This window comes from Schistocerca piceifrons, unplaced genomic scaffold (assembly GCF_021461385.2).
Source record: "Schistocerca piceifrons isolate TAMUIC-IGC-003096 unplaced genomic scaffold, iqSchPice1.1 HiC_scaffold_569, whole genome shotgun sequence".
Taxonomy (NCBI): Eukaryota; Metazoa; Arthropoda; class Insecta; order Orthoptera; family Acrididae; genus Schistocerca; species Schistocerca piceifrons.
Window position 1 is genome coordinate 21,413 of NW_025728809.1, and position 13,542 is coordinate 34,954.

General features: G+C 53.1%; 21 non-coding genes across 21 annotated transcripts; 16 read left to right on the top strand and 5 right to left on the bottom strand.

Annotated features, from left to right (window-relative positions):
- Positions 1 to 103: 103 nt before the first annotated feature.
- Positions 104 to 175, bottom strand: Trnag-ucc. Its single transcript has one exon. It is a non-coding gene; the product is annotated as a tRNA-Gly (tRNA).
- Positions 176 to 517: 342 nt separating this feature from the next.
- On the top strand, positions 518 to 588 carry Trnag-gcc. Its single transcript has one exon. It is a non-coding gene; the product is annotated as a tRNA-Gly (tRNA).
- A 545-nt stretch (positions 589 to 1,133) lies between these two features.
- Trnam-cau lies at positions 1,134 to 1,206 on the top strand. Its single transcript has one exon. It is a non-coding gene; the product is annotated as a tRNA-Met (tRNA).
- Positions 1,207 to 1,511: 305 nt separating this feature from the next.
- Trnae-uuc lies at positions 1,512 to 1,583 on the top strand. Its single transcript has one exon. It is a non-coding gene; the product is annotated as a tRNA-Glu (tRNA).
- A 198-nt stretch (positions 1,584 to 1,781) lies between these two features.
- On the top strand, positions 1,782 to 1,855 carry Trnai-aau. The gene has a single exon. It is a non-coding gene; the product is annotated as a tRNA-Ile (tRNA).
- Positions 1,856 to 2,465: 610 nt separating this feature from the next.
- Trnag-ucc lies at positions 2,466 to 2,537 on the bottom strand. Its single transcript has one exon. It is a non-coding gene; the product is annotated as a tRNA-Gly (tRNA).
- A 342-nt stretch (positions 2,538 to 2,879) lies between these two features.
- On the top strand, positions 2,880 to 2,950 carry Trnag-gcc. The gene has a single exon. It is a non-coding gene; the product is annotated as a tRNA-Gly (tRNA).
- Positions 2,951 to 3,331: 381 nt separating this feature from the next.
- On the top strand, positions 3,332 to 3,404 carry Trnam-cau. The gene has a single exon. It is a non-coding gene; the product is annotated as a tRNA-Met (tRNA).
- A 305-nt stretch (positions 3,405 to 3,709) lies between these two features.
- On the top strand, positions 3,710 to 3,781 carry Trnae-uuc. The gene has a single exon. It is a non-coding gene; the product is annotated as a tRNA-Glu (tRNA).
- Positions 3,782 to 3,979: 198 nt separating this feature from the next.
- Positions 3,980 to 4,053, top strand: Trnai-aau. The gene has a single exon. It is a non-coding gene; the product is annotated as a tRNA-Ile (tRNA).
- A 610-nt stretch (positions 4,054 to 4,663) lies between these two features.
- Positions 4,664 to 4,735, bottom strand: Trnag-ucc. Its single transcript has one exon. It is a non-coding gene; the product is annotated as a tRNA-Gly (tRNA).
- A 342-nt stretch (positions 4,736 to 5,077) lies between these two features.
- On the top strand, positions 5,078 to 5,148 carry Trnag-gcc. The gene has a single exon. It is a non-coding gene; the product is annotated as a tRNA-Gly (tRNA).
- A 381-nt stretch (positions 5,149 to 5,529) lies between these two features.
- On the top strand, positions 5,530 to 5,602 carry Trnam-cau. Its single transcript has one exon. It is a non-coding gene; the product is annotated as a tRNA-Met (tRNA).
- A 305-nt stretch (positions 5,603 to 5,907) lies between these two features.
- Trnae-uuc lies at positions 5,908 to 5,979 on the top strand. Its single transcript has one exon. It is a non-coding gene; the product is annotated as a tRNA-Glu (tRNA).
- Positions 5,980 to 6,177: 198 nt separating this feature from the next.
- On the top strand, positions 6,178 to 6,251 carry Trnai-aau. The gene has a single exon. It is a non-coding gene; the product is annotated as a tRNA-Ile (tRNA).
- Positions 6,252 to 6,861: 610 nt separating this feature from the next.
- On the bottom strand, positions 6,862 to 6,933 carry Trnag-ucc. Its single transcript has one exon. It is a non-coding gene; the product is annotated as a tRNA-Gly (tRNA).
- A 342-nt stretch (positions 6,934 to 7,275) lies between these two features.
- Trnag-gcc lies at positions 7,276 to 7,346 on the top strand. Its single transcript has one exon. It is a non-coding gene; the product is annotated as a tRNA-Gly (tRNA).
- A 381-nt stretch (positions 7,347 to 7,727) lies between these two features.
- On the top strand, positions 7,728 to 7,800 carry Trnam-cau. Its single transcript has one exon. It is a non-coding gene; the product is annotated as a tRNA-Met (tRNA).
- A 305-nt stretch (positions 7,801 to 8,105) lies between these two features.
- On the top strand, positions 8,106 to 8,177 carry Trnae-uuc. Its single transcript has one exon. It is a non-coding gene; the product is annotated as a tRNA-Glu (tRNA).
- A 198-nt stretch (positions 8,178 to 8,375) lies between these two features.
- Trnai-aau lies at positions 8,376 to 8,449 on the top strand. The gene has a single exon. It is a non-coding gene; the product is annotated as a tRNA-Ile (tRNA).
- A 610-nt stretch (positions 8,450 to 9,059) lies between these two features.
- Positions 9,060 to 9,131, bottom strand: Trnag-ucc. Its single transcript has one exon. It is a non-coding gene; the product is annotated as a tRNA-Gly (tRNA).
- Positions 9,132 to 13,542: the final 4,411 nt, after the last annotated feature.

The following is a 13,542-nucleotide window of genomic DNA, read 5'->3' on the forward strand; positions in this document are numbered from 1 at the left end:
GTCGAGACACACTAAGGGCTGGTATGCAGCGAGTAAGAGGGCGAAAAAACAATAATTTAAGAGCGCGTGGCAAAAGTACTCATACGCGAAATTAAAAGCCTGCTGCGGTGGCCGGGAATCGAACGCGGATCAACTGCTTGGAAGGCAACTATGCTGACCATTACACCACCACCGCACAAGCGAGCGCCGCGCGTCCGCGCTGTGTCGGCTTCCCGCCAGTCGGCAGCGGCCGAAGGTGATCGTACCTGGCAGGCGCATTTCGAGGCAGGCTAGGGGAGCACATCCAGACGCATTCGGACAGCGTATCCGCGCACATTTCGCATCCTTTGGCAAGAGTTGGGCGCCGGCGACGCAAGAGTACGCAGAGGACCGCGTTCTGGCGGCATTTTTAAGCAGTGCAGTGCAGGATTCAGCGTCTGCAGCATCTTTCCCACAGAATGCTACGGCGCTTGACGGCAGTCCCACTTTCCCTTGAGACATCTGCTCGGGAAGCAGCGTCAAGTTACCGCTGGCCCCACCATCGGTGGTTCAGTGGTAGAATGCTCGCCTGCCACGCGGGCGGCCCGGGTTCGATTCCCGGCCGATGCATCATTTTGCTTTTCCCGCGATGATGCTGCCGCGTGGCTTGAGCGCTTGAGATGCACGATCCACAAGAATGTGTAGCTGGATTTCCCTTGAGAAGGACCGAGAACGCAGCACTCGCGGGTCCCCACTAGGACGCTCGCATCATGTTCTACAGACTAGCCGATGCATCATTTTGCTTTTCCCGCGATGATGCTGCCGCGTGGCTTGAGCGCTTGAGATGCACGATCCACAAGAATGTGTAGCTGGATTTCCCTTGAGAAGGACCGAGAACGCAGCACTCGCGGGTCCCCACTAGGACGCTCGCATCATGTTCTACAGACTAGCGTCGGCCTGGCCTCACAAGTTGCTGGGTCCGGGTGCCTCCGAGGCTCTGAACTTTAACGACAAGGAGTGCTGCCTATCGTTGCAACAGCTGCAGCAGCACCGCAATCAACTGGGCCGGCAGTGCACGTGTAGCAACAGAACACGTTATCCAGGAAGTACAGTGTCTCTACGTCTAATATTGGGTACGGTATTTACCCAGTTTCCAGGACAAGCGGTGCACCCGTGCCTCGGTAGCGCAGTAGGCAGCGCGTAAGTCTCATAATCTTAAGGTCGTGAGTTCGATCCTCACCCGGGGCATTTAATTTTCTGTGACTGATGGTGGTGCTGTTGCTAGGGCGCCAACGTATTTCTTGTTTGTTATCCACAACGTTTCAACGCTTCAGCGGGAAAATGTTTACTTCCTGTTATTGCTACTTACAGCTTCCCTTTTCCTCTTCTCCCAGCAGAGCATGAAGCCAAAAGCATTGCTCTGCGGCGTTTGAGGTGCGCGCCTTGCCAGTCAGTATGTGCAAAGATGCTCGCAAAGAGAGAGGGGCGCCGACGCGGCACTCGACACGAAATGCGCCAAGCGACCGTACGAACGGTCGAACGAAACGTCCACATCCGGTGTGGTCTAGTGGCTAGGATACCTGGCTTTCACCCAGGAGGCCCGGGTTCGATTCCCGGTACCGGAACGGAATTTTTTCCACACGAATCGTGGCAAGTTTGAGCTGTCCGAGCAGCCGTTTGCCGTCCTGCTCGCAATATAGCTACTGTTTCGTGACCGTCAGCAGAATATAGACTAGGGAAGCAGACACACGACGACCATAGAAATGGTGTATGGCTTCATGCCACCTGTTTCCAGCGTAGGGCTGAGCAGCTGCATCTGCCGAGGCCCGTTAGCTCAGTTGGTTAGAGCGTCGTGCTAATAACGCGAAGGTCGTGGGTTCGATCCCCCCACGGGCCACTACTCTTTTACTACTACGAAAAGGCAGCGCCGATTTCAGCTGGCGAGTGTGATGACCAAAAGATCATCACCCTGCGTGGAAGTTGACAGAGGATCCGAACCCGACTCGTCGGGAAGCGCTACAGCATTCACTCGGCAATGGCCATAATATCTTGAATACACTGGTTCTCAACCGATAAAGAGAAAATGAAAGAAAATGTCCGATTGCCGATGCGTAACAACTTTGGCCCTTGTCAGTACTTGGGCGGGTGAGCGCATGGGAACACAGGGCACTATTTGCACTTTTACTTCCTATTTTTGTTTCTCCTTTGTTTTCGGAGCTACAGCCCGATTCGGTCAGGGAGACGCCACCGTGAAATGAAGGGGGCGTGCTGTGTGTCCATCGCCTCGCCTCTCCTTACCTCTCTCAGTCGTTTCTCGTGCTTGTCGTTTTGATAAAGGCCGATTTGAGAGCGTCAGCTCTCGCGTCAGCTGAGCAAAGTCGAGACAAGTCGAGACACGAGACAAGTCGAGACACACTAAGGGCTGGTATGCAGCGAGTAAGAGGGCGAAAAAACAATAATTTAAGAGCGCGTGGCAAAAGTACTCATACGCGAAATTAAAAGCCTGCTGCGGTGGCCGGGAATCGAACGCGGATCAACTGCTTGGAAGGCAACTATGCTGACCATTACACCACCACCGCACAAGCGAGCGCCGCGCGTCCGCGCTGTGTCGGCTTCCCGCCAGTCGGCAGCGGCCGAAGGTGATCGTACCTGGCAGGCGCATTTCGAGGCAGGCTAGGGGAGCACATCCAGACGCATTCGGACAGCGTATCCGCGCACATTTCGCATCCTTTGGCAAGAGTTGGGCGCCGGCGACGCAAGAGTACGCAGAGGACCGCGTTCTGGCGGCATTTTTAAGCAGTGCAGTGCAGGATTCAGCGTCTGCAGCATCTTTCCCACAGAATGCTACGGCGCTTGACGGCAGTCCCACTTTCCCTTGAGACATCTGCTCGGGAAGCAGCGTCAAGTTACCGCTGGCCCCAGCATCGGTGGTTCAGTGGTAGAATGCTCGCCTGCCACGCGGGCGGCCCGGGTTCGATTCCCGGCCGATGCATCATTTTGCTTTTCCCGCGATGATGCTGCCGCGTGGCTTGAGCGCTTGAGATGCACGATCCACAAGAATGTGTAGCTGGATTTCCCTTGAGAAGGACCGAGAACGCAGCACTCGCGGGTCCCCACTAGGACGCTCGCATCATGTTCTACAGACTAGCGTCGGCCTGGCCTCACAAGTTGCTGGGTCCGGGTGCCTCCGAGGCTCTGAACTTTAACGACAAGGAGTGCTGCCTATCGTTAAAACAGCTGCAGCAGCACCGCAATCAACTGGGCCGGCAGTGCACGTGTAGCAACAGAACACGTTATCCAGGAAGTACAGTGTCTCTACGTCTAATATTGGGTACGGTATTTACCCAGTTTCCAGGACAAGCGGTGCACCCGTGCCTCGGTAGCGCAGTAGGCAGCGCGTAAGTCTCATAATCTTAAGGTCGTGAGTTCGATCCTCACCCGGGGCATTTAATTTTCTGTGACTGATGGTGGTGCTGTTGCTAGGGCGCCAACGTATTTCTTGTTTGTTATCCACAACGTTTCAACGCTTCAGCGGGAAAATGTTTACTTCCTGTTATTGCTACTTACAGCTTCCCTTTTCCTCTTCTCCCAGCAGAGCATGAAGCCAAAAGCATTGCTCTGCGGCGTTTGAGGTGCGCGCCTTGCCAGTCAGTATGTGCAAAGATGCTCGCAAAGAGAGAGGGGCGCCGACGCGGCACTCGACACGAAATGCGCCAAGCGACCGTACGAACGGTCGAACGAAACGTCCACATCCGGTGTGGTCTAGTGGCTAGGATACCTGGCTTTCACCCAGGAGGCCCGGGTTCGATTCCCGGTACCGGAACGGAATTTTTTCCACACGAATCGTGGCAAGTTTGAGCTGTCCGAGCAGCCGTTTGCCGTCCTGCTCGCAATATAGCTACTGTTTCGTGACCGTCAGCAGAATATAGACTAGGGAAGCAGACACACGACGACCATAGAAATGGTGTATGGCTTCATGCCACCTGTTTCCAGCGTAGGGCTGAGCAGCTGCATCTGCCGAGGCCCGTTAGCTCAGTTGGTTAGAGCGTCGTGCTAATAACGCGAAGGTCGTGGGTTCGATCCCCCCACGGGCCACTACTCTTTTACTACTACGAAAAGGCAGCGCCGATTTCAGCTGGCGAGTGTGATGACCAAAAGATCATCACCCTGCGTGGAAGTTGACAGAGGATCCGAACCCGACTCGTCGGGAAGCGCTACAGCATTCACTCGGCAATGGCCATAATATCTTGAATACACTGGTTCTCAACCGATAAAGAGAAAATGAAAGAAAATGTCCGATTGCCGATGCGTAACAACTTTGGCCCTTGTCAGTACTTGGGCGGGTGAGCGCATGGGAACACAGGGCACTATTTGCACTTTTACTTCCTATTTTTGTTTCTCCTTTGTTTTCGGAGCTACAGCCCGATTCGGTCAGGGAGACGCCACCGTGAAATGAAGGGGGCGTGCTGTGTGTCCATCGCCTCGCCTCTCCTTACCTCTCTCAGTCGTTTCTCGTGCTTGTCGTTTTGATAAAGGCCGATTTGAGAGCGTCAGCTCTCGCGTCAGCTGAGCAAAGTCGAGACAAGTCGAGACACGAGACAAGTCGAGACACACTAAGGGCTGGTATGCAGCGAGTAAGAGGGCGAAAAAACAATAATTTAAGAGCGCGTGGCAAAAGTACTCATACGCGAAATTAAAAGCCTGCTGCGGTGGCCGGGAATCGAACGCGGATCAACTGCTTGGAAGGCAACTATGCTGACCATTACACCACCACCGCACAAGCGAGCGCCGCGCGTCCGCGCTGTGTCGGCTTCCCGCCAGTCGGCAGCGGCCGAAGGTGATCGTACCTGGCAGGCGCATTTCGAGGCAGGCTAGGGGAGCACATCCAGACGCATTCGGACAGCGTATCCGCGCACATTTCGCATCCTTTGGCAAGAGTTGGGCGCCGGCGACGCAAGAGTACGCAGAGGACCGCGTTCTGGCGGCATTTTTAAGCAGTGCAGTGCAGGATTCAGCGTCTGCAGCATCTTTCCCACAGAATGCTACGGCGCTTGACGGCAGTCCCACTTTCCCTTGAGACATCTGCTCGGGAAGCAGCGTCAAGTTACCGCTGGCCCCAGCATCGGTGGTTCAGTGGTAGAATGCTCGCCTGCCACGCGGGCGGCCCGGGTTCGATTCCCGGCCGATGCATCATTTTGCTTTTCCCGCGATGATGCTGCCGCGTGGCTTGAGCGCTTGAGATGCACGATCCACAAGAATGTGTAGCTGGATTTCCCTTGAGAAGGACCGAGAACGCAGCACTCGCGGGTCCCCACTAGGACGCTCGCATCATGTTCTACAGACTAGCGTCGGCCTGGCCTCACAAGTTGCTGGGTCCGGGTGCCTCCGAGGCTCTGAACTTTAACGACAAGGAGTGCTGCCTATCGTTGCAACAGCTGCAGCAGCACCGCAATCAACTGGGCCGGCAGTGCACGTGTAGCAACAGAACACGTTATCCAGGAAGTACAGTGTCTCTACGTCTAATATTGGGTACGGTATTTACCCAGTTTCCAGGACAAGCGGTGCACCCGTGCCTCGGTAGCGCAGTAGGCAGCGCGTAAGTCTCATAATCTTAAGGTCGTGAGTTCGATCCTCACCCGGGGCATTTAATTTTCTGTGACTGATGGTGGTGCTGTTGCTAGGGCGCCAACGTATTTCTTGTTTGTTATCCACAACGTTTCAACGCTTCAGCGGGAAAATGTTTACTTCCTGTTATTGCTACTTACAGCTTCCCTTTTCCTCTTCTCCCAGCAGAGCATGAAGCCAAAAGCATTGCTCTGCGGCGTTTGAGGTGCGCGCCTTGCCAGTCAGTATGTGCAAAGATGCTCGCAAAGAGAGAGGGGCGCCGACGCGGCACTCGACACGAAATGCGCCAAGCGACCGTACGAACGGTCGAACGAAACGTCCACATCCGGTGTGGTCTAGTGGCTAGGATACCTGGCTTTCACCCAGGAGGCCCGGGTTCGATTCCCGGTACCGGAACGGAATTTTTTCCACACGAATCGTGGCAAGTTTGAGCTGTCCGAGCAGCCGTTTGCCGTCCTGCTCGCAATATAGCTACTGTTTCGTGACCGTCAGCAGAATATAGACTAGGGAAGCAGACACACGACGACCATAGAAATGGTGTATGGCTTCATGCCACCTGTTTCCAGCGTAGGGCTGAGCAGCTGCATCTGCCGAGGCCCGTTAGCTCAGTTGGTTAGAGCGTCGTGCTAATAACGCGAAGGTCGTGGGTTCGATCCCCCCACGGGCCACTACTCTTTTACTACTACGAAAAGGCAGCGCCGATTTCAGCTGGCGAGTGTGATGACCAAAAGATCATCACCCTGCGTGGAAGTTGACAGAGGATCCGAACCCGACTCGTCGGGAAGCGCTACAGCATTCACTCGGCAATGGCCATAATATCTTGAATACACTGGTTCTCAACCGATAAAGAGAAAATGAAAGAAAATGTCCGATTGCCGATGCGTAACAACTTTGGCCCTTGTCAGTACTTGGGCGGGTGAGCGCATGGGAACACAGGGCACTATTTGCACTTTTACTTCCTATTTTTGTTTCTCCTTTGTTTTCGGAGCTACAGCCCGATTCGGTCAGGGAGACGCCACCGTGAAATGAAGGGGGCGTGCTGTGTGTCCATCGCCTCGCCTCTCCTTACCTCTCTCAGTCGTTTCTCGTGCTTGTCGTTTTGATAAAGGCCGATTTGAGAGCGTCAGCTCTCGCGTCAGCTGAGCAAAGTCGAGACAAGTCGAGACACGAGACAAGTCGAGACACACTAAGGGCTGGTATGCAGCGAGTAAGAGGGCGAAAAAACAATAATTTAAGAGCGCGTGGCAAAAGTACTCATACGCGAAATTAAAAGCCTGCTGCGGTGGCCGGGAATCGAACGCGGATCAACTGCTTGGAAGGCAACTATGCTGACCATTACACCACCACCGCACAAGCGAGCGCCGCGCGTCCGCGCTGTGTCGGCTTCCCGCCAGTCGGCAGCGGCCGAAGGTGATCGTACCTGGCAGGCGCATTTCGAGGCAGGCTAGGGGAGCACATCCAGACGCATTCGGACAGCGTATCCGCGCACATTTCGCATCCTTTGGCAAGAGTTGGGCGCCGGCGACGCAAGAGTACGCAGAGGACCGCGTTCTGGCGGCATTTTTAAGCAGTGCAGTGCAGGATTCAGCGTCTGCAGCATCTTTCCCACAGAATGCTACGGCGCTTGACGGCAGTCCCACTTTCCCTTGAGACATCTGCTCGGGAAGCAGCGTCAAGTTACCGCTGGCCCCAGCATCGGTGGTTCAGTGGTAGAATGCTCGCCTGCCACGCGGGCGGCCCGGGTTCGATTCCCGGCCGATGCATCATTTTGCTTTTCCCGCGATGATGCTGCCGCGTGGCTTGAGCGCTTGAGATGCACGATCCACAAGAATGTGTAGCTGGATTTCCCTTGAGAAGGACCGAGAACGCAGCACTCGCGGGTCCCCACTAGGACGCTCGCATCATGTTCTACAGACTAGCGTCGGCCTGGCCTCACAAGTTGCTGGGTCCGGGTGCCTCCGAGGCTCTGAACTTTAACGACAAGGAGTGCTGCCTATCGTTGCAACAGCTGCAGCAGCACCGCAATCAACTGGGCCGGCAGTGCACGTGTAGCAACAGAACACGTTATCCAGGAAGTACAGTGTCTCTACGTCTAATATTGGGTACGGTATTTACCCAGTTTCCAGGACAAGCGGTGCACCCGTGCCTCGGTAGCGCAGTAGGCAGCGCGTAAGTCTCATAATCTTAAGGTCGTGAGTTCGATCCTCACCCGGGGCATTTAATTTTCTGTGACTGATGGTGGTGCTGTTGCTAGGGCGCCAACGTATTTCTTGTTTGTTATCCACAACGTTTCAACGCTTCAGCGGGAAAATGTTTACTTCCTGTTATTGCTACTTACAGCTTCCCTTTTCCTCTTCTCCCAGCAGAGCATGAAGCCAAAAGCATTGCTCTGCGGCGTTTGAGGTGCGCGCCTTGCCAGTCAGTATGTGCAAAGATGCTCGCAAAGAGAGAGGGGCGCCGACGCGGCACTCGACACGAAATGCGCCAAGCGACCGTACGAACGGTCGAACGAAACGTCCACATCCGGTGTGGTCTAGTGGCTAGGATACCTGGCTTTCACCCAGGAGGCCCGGGTTCGATTCCCGGTACCGGAACGGAATTTTTTCCACACGAATCGTGGCAAGTTTGAGCTGTCCGAGCAGCCGTTTGCCGTCCTGCTCGCAATATAGCTACTGTTTCGTGACCGTCAGCAGAATATAGACTAGGGAAGCAGACACACGACGACCATAGAAATGGTGTATGGCTTCATGCCACCTGTTTCCAGCGTAGGGCTGAGCAGCTGCATCTGCCGAGGCCCGTTAGCTCAGTTGGTTAGAGCGTCGTGCTAATAACGCGAAGGTCGTGGGTTCGATCCCCCCACGGGCCACTACTCTTTTACTACTACGAAAAGGCAGCGCCGATTTCAGCTGGCGAGTGTGATGACCAAAAGATCATCACCCTGCGTGGAAGTTGACAGAGGATCCGAACCCGACTCGTCGGGAAGCGCTACAGCATTCACTCGCCAATGGCCATAATATCTTGAATACACTGGTTCTCAACCGATAAAGAGAAAATGAAAGAAAATGTCCGATTGCCGATGCGTAACAACTTTGGCCCTTGTCAGTACTTGGGCGGGTGAGCGCATGGGAACACAGGGCACTATTTGCACTTTTACTTCCTATTTTTGTTTCTCCTTTGTTTTCGGAGCTACAGCCCGATTCGGTCAGGGAGACGCCACCGTGAAATGAAGGGGGCGTGTTGTGTGTCCATCGCCTCGCCTCTCCTTACCTCTCTCAGTCGTTTCTCGTGCTTGTCGTTTTGATAAAGGCCGATTTGAGAGCGTCAGCTCTCGCGTCAGCTGAGCAAAGTCGAGACAAGTCGAGACACGAGACAAGTCGAGACACACTAAGGGCTGGTATGCAGCGAGTAAGAGGGCGAAAAAACAATAATTTAAGAGCGCGTGGCAAAAGTACTCATACGCGAAATTAAAAGCCTGCTGCGGTGGCCGGGAATCGAACGCGGATCAACTGCTTGGAAGGCAACTATGCTGACCATTACACCACCACCGCACAAGCGAGCGCCGCGCGTCCGCGCTGTGTCGGCTTCCCGCCAGTCGGCAGCGGCCGAAGGTGATCGTACCTGGCAGGCGCATTTCGAGGCAGGCTAGGGGAGCACATCCAGACGCATTCGGACAGCGTATCCGCGCACATTTCGCATCCTTTGGCAAGAGTTGGGCGCCGGCGACGCAAGAGTACGCAGAGGACCGCGTTCTGGCGGCATTTTTAAGCAGTGCAGTGCAGGATTCAGCGTCTGCAGCATCTTTCCCACAGAATGCTACGGCGCTTGACGGCAGTCCCACTTTCCCTTGAGACATCTGCTCGGGAAGCAGCGTCAAGTTACCGCTGGCCCCAGCATCGGTGGTTCAGTGGCCTCAGTTCCGCTTTAGACGCCGTGCAGTGTGGACGTGCCTAGTCTTCCGCTCCGCCGTAGCGTTACGTATAGTGGACTATCGTTGTTTACGTGTTGTGTTGCAACTTCTGTGAGTGTTTCTCCGTCGTTGTTTCGTACCTTGTGTTACTTTCTGTCCTTATTTCAGTGTGTTGTGTGTAGCGGTTTCGACCGCCTATTTCGAAAATGTCGTCCCAGGTTATTCCTCGTCAGGCTACAGTTAGTTTTACTTTCGACAAGTCAACCCGCAATGTGCAACCTAGTTCCCTTGAGATTCATGATTGGTTGGTAGATACCTTTGGTGTTCATTCGGATCAGGTGCACACTGCTTATTTTGATACCGAACTGTATGTTTTCTTTGTTAAGTTCATGGACCCACTTCAGGTTGATAAAATTCTTTCTAAATATGGTCATCAAGTTCTCTTTCGGCATCGGGATGATTCTGTAAGTACCGTTCTGCTTTCCAATGCTTCCATCACGTATACCAATGTTCGTGTTTACAACCTTCCACCGGAGGTGGATAATGTCTATCTTAAGGAGGGTCTACAAAAGTATGGTGATGTAAAGAGCATTCGCCTTGAACGCTGGTCAAGCCAACATCGCCTGCAATGTTACAGTGGTATTCGTTCAGTCGAAATGCACATTAAGCAGAATATTCCATCTCACCTGCAGATCGGTGGATATCGTGTCCATGTAACATATAGTGGTCAGGTTGGCACCTGTTTTTTGTGCAATGAAAGTGGTCACGTGCGTACTGACTGTCCGCGGAGGGTTTTTGTTTTAAAAAATTCTCTCGAACAGCGTCGCAAGTTAACGGTCGCTGACCTCGTTGCAGGTGGTTCTGCTCTTGGTGTAGCACAGTCCAGTGGTAGTAGCGCCCCGCCACAGGTTTTGCGCACCCCTGACACAGAATTTCCTCCTTTGCGTGCTAAATCTGATGTTGTTCCGTCTGTCCCTCAGGTGGGTGTGCCACTTTTGAATAATAAGAGGCGTCGCCCACACGATGGAAATAGTACGGATGAGGATCTCCCTGAGATGCCCCAGTCTGAGCGACCGGCATCCTCCGAGCCACTGTGTACTGTAGCTGCTCCCTGCCCTCCTGAGGTAGCGGTTCCGGTGGCGGCTGCTGGCCCCCCTCCGGCCTCCGACGCAGCTTCTCTCGAGTCGGGTCGTCGGTCGGGCCTGTTGGCGCCGTCTTCCAAACCGACTTCGATGTCACAACAAGTGGAGCCGCGACAACTTCCTGCTTCGCTGCCCCATACCTCTGCCAGCGGGGCTGCTCCGCTTCCTTCCAACTCTGCGGCCTCGGACCTTCCTGCTCACGTTTCGCCTCCGTGCAGTCCATGTTTGCCGGAAGCTAGTGCAGGTGTTGACCATTCCGTTTCGTCGGATGTTTCCGCCGCGACCCCGGATCCCGCATGTGGACCGGCGCGGGTGGTGTCGGATACAGAACTTGACCCTCCTACGTCACCGGCGGCTGAAGCTTCCTTGCCCGTCAGCCGACGCAAGTTACGCGTTCAGCCGAACGTTAATGCTGTTCGTAAAAAACCGAAACGTAAGGGATCCGCGGAACGGGGTAGCAGTCCCCCTCCCTCGGATGCCTCCGTCACCCCTGGTATGGACTGTGACGCTGGTGCGTCGGTGTAGGTGATTTGTTTTCTCGCTTTTCTGTCTATGGTTCAAGCATACACCTTTCTTACCTTAAATGTTAACCGTATTGAGTCCGACGTTCGCATTGCCTCTTTGCGGCAGTTTATTTACGACGCCTGTGCGGACGTAGTGTTTTTGCAGGAAGTGTTGTTTTCTGATCTCTCTCTACCTGGATTTCAAACTGCTTTTAATGTCGCGCCGGAATATTCAACAGGAACTGCTCTTTTCTTTCGAGAGGGCATTCCTATTACTGACATTGAATTCCTTGACTCTGGCCGTGGGATTGGTTGTCGTCTTTTTGATCTCCGCCTCGTTGTTTTGTATGCCCCCTCTGGTTCGGGTCACACTGTGGCTCGATCGCGCTTTTATAAAGAAGAGCTTATTTATCTTTTGCGCCAGAGTCCTCGGAGTCTCCTGCTCGGAGGCGATTTTAATTGTGTTTTACGCCCTGAAGACCAGTCCCCCAATTTTAATTATTGCCGTGATTTACATGACTTAGTTCGTACGATGCATCTGCGTGATGTTTGGGAACACAAATATCCAACCCTGGTGAAATATACGTTTTTTACCGGGTCCTCATGCAGTAGACTCGACAGATTCTATTTATCTGATTTTTTATGTGATAAAATTCTTTCTGTCGATGTTATTCCTACTAGTTTTTCTGACCATTGTGCTTTTACTGCAACTGTAAATCTTAGTCACGAACCTGCAAAACTTTATCTTTCCCAGTGGATGTTAAATGTTTCCCACCTTGCCGACAGTGCTATGGATGATGTTATAAGTGGCGTGTGGGAGCGATGTCTTCGCTCTGTCCCGCGATACCCCTCCTTGCTGGTTTGGTGGACTGCGTTTGCCAAGCCCAAGATTCGTCAGACTTTGATTTTTTACTGTGCTGCAAGGGCGCGTGATTTTAAGAACACGTATGAATATTACTACTCTGTCCTGCGTGAACTATATGACGCGGCGGGTACCTCTCCTCTGCGGATCCATGATGTTCGTCGTATTAAAGCCAAGCTCTTGAGCCTTAAACGACGACAGATGGATGGTCTGCGAGTTAAGTCGAAACCTCACTCTCTTGTTGAAGGTGAACTGACATCCTTGTACCACCTGCTACGGCATCAGACTCGTCGTCGTCGCTCCTTCATCTCTTCTCTTACGGTGGATGATGGACGACAGCTTATTGTACAGGAGGAAATGGTTCGTGCTCTTCATCAGTATTATACTAGTCTATATTCTGCCGATGATTCTGGTGAGTCTCTTTCGGATGATGTCCTTGGGGATCTAACTGCGACGATCGCGCCTGACGCGAACGGCGAATTTCTCCGGGAGTTCCAGGTAGATGATGTTTTCGATTTTATTGCTCGCTCTCCGTCCAGTAAATCGCCGGGTCCAGACGGCCTGCCTAAAGAATTTTATCTGCGTTTTTGGCCTCTTTTGGGTGGCATTTTTACGCAGATTTTAAATGAGATTGTCAGGGGGGTGGATGTGCCTGCCGATTTTAAAGTAGGGAAAATTGTTTTAATTCCGAAGTCCTCTGGTCGTTTATCTGCTGCCAATCTTCGTCCGCTCACATTGCTGAACTTTGACTACAAGACAGCTGCTAGAGCGCTCAATAGCCGGTTGTCTTCTCTGCTTCGGGGTGTGATTGGTGCACATCAATGTTGTTTTCATGATAGATCTATTCTGACACCAGTAGCCGAATATCGGGATGTTGTCTCGGTTGCGGCGGTTACAAACGTACATTGTGCCTTTGCCTTCCTTGATTTTTACAAGGCTTTTGATCACGTCAGTCATGTGTTTTTAGATCATGTTTTAGGTACAATAGGTTTTAACGCTTCATCACGTGGTGTTCTTGGCAATTTGTATAGGGGAATAACAGCTCGGGTGTCAGTCAATGGGCAGCTGACGCCGCCCATTGCTATCCGCCGCGGAGTGCCTCAGGGTAGTCCGCTCTCTATGTCTTTATTCGTATTGTCCCTGGAACCGCTGCTTCGGACTATTGCTCTCAAGCTTCAGGGTATGTCCGTCTCTGGTGGGAAGCTCTCTGTTAAGGCATATGCGGATGATGTCGTTGTTCTCCTCCGTCAACGTGATGATATCCGGTTGTTGAAAGGGGCAGTTGATGCATACTGTCGTGTCTCTGGAGCGCGTCTCAATCAGGGTAAATGTAAGTTCCTTGATATTCGAGGATTTCGCGATGCTGATGTCCCTTGGGCCACTTTTGTCGATCGCCATACGTCCTTGGGGATTATCATTGATCGGTGTCCTCTAAAAATGGCGGCTCTCAATTGGAAATCTGTCACCGAGAAGATACAGGGGGCTCTGATGGTCCATGAGCAGCGCTCTGCTACCATTTTGCAAAAAGTCAGAATTTTAGACACC